Source organism: Oncorhynchus mykiss, chromosome 31, assembly GCF_013265735.2.
Source record: "Oncorhynchus mykiss isolate Arlee chromosome 31, USDA_OmykA_1.1, whole genome shotgun sequence".
In the NCBI taxonomy this organism is placed as follows: Eukaryota; Metazoa; Chordata; class Actinopteri; order Salmoniformes; family Salmonidae; genus Oncorhynchus; species Oncorhynchus mykiss.
The window spans coordinates 35666138-35667649 of NC_050571.1; positions in this window are offsets into that span (position 1 = coordinate 35666138).

The window sequence follows — 1512 nt, forward strand, 5'->3', positions numbered from 1 at the left end:
CTTAGTTTGTAAGATAGCCTTAACTTCATGCTATTTACTGTATTACAAAAGTCATGTTGAATTGTGTTTGTGTCACCAAATATCAACATTTAAAGGAGATGTTCTGTATCCAATGATTGGAAAGTTTCATCTGAGCCACTGGCTTAATCCGATTCTTTAAGTTTTGGTTGTGATGGAGGTATATAAATGATTAATTTGTAGACAAACTAGAATTAAAGCCAGTCTGTCAGTGGCAGACAACTATCCAAGCAGAAAATACATCTCCTTCAAATGTTAATATTTGGTTGCGTTGAATACCAAACACTCAACTCAATATCCAGCTCATCTAAAAATGAATAATTTGTTACAGTGAGGGGAAAAGTATTTGATCCACTGCTGATTTTGTATGTTTGCCCACTGACAAAGAAATGATAAGTCAGAATTTTAATGGTAGGTTTATTTGAACAATGAGAGACAAAATAACAACAAAAAAATCCAGAAAAACGCATGTCAAATGTTAGAAATTGATTTGCATTTTAATGAGGGAAATAAGTATTTGACCCCTCTGCAAACATGACTTAGTACTTGGTGGCAAAACCCTTGTTGGCAATACCAGAGGTCAGACATTTCTTGTAGTTGGCCACCAGGTTTGCACACATCTCAGGAGCTATTTTATCCCACTCCTCTTTGCAGATCTTCTCCAAGTCATTAAGGTTTCGAGGCTGACGTTTGGCAACTCGAACCGTCAGCTCCCTCCACAGACTTTCTATGGGATTAAGGTCTGGAGACTGTCTAGGCCACTCCAGGACCTTAATGTGCTTCTTCTTGAGCCACTCCTTTGTTGCCTTGGCTGTGTTTTTGGGGTCATTGCTGGAATACCCATTCACGACCCATTTTCAATGCCCTGGCTGAGGGAAGGAGGTTCTCACCCAAGATTTGACGGTACATGGCCCCGTCCATCGTCCCTTTGATGCGGTGAAGTTGTCCTGTCCCCTTAGCAGAAAAACACCCCCAAAGCATAATGTTTCCACCTCCATGTTTGACAGTGGGGATGGTGTTCTTGGGGTCATAGGCAGCATTCCTCCTCTTCCAAACACGGCGAGTTGAGTTGATGCCAAAGAGCTCCATTTGGGTCTCATCTGACTACAACACTTTCACCCAATTGTCCTCTGAATCATTCAGATGTTCATTGGCAAAATTCAGAGGGGCATGTACTGTATATGTGCTTTCTTGAGCAGTGGGACATTGCGGGCGCTGCAGGATTTCAGTCCTTCATGGAGTAGTGTGTTACCAATTGTTTTCTTGGTGACTATGGTCCCAGCTGCCTTGAGATCATTGACAAGATCCTCCCATGTAGTTCTGGGCTGATTCCTCACCGTTCTCATGATCATTGCAACTCCACAAGGTGAGATCTTGCATGGAGCCCCAGGCCAAGGGAGATTGACAGTTATTTTGTGTTTCTTCCATTTGCGAATAATCGCACCAGCTGTTGTCACCTTCTCACCAAGCTGCTTGTCGATGGTCTTGTAGCCC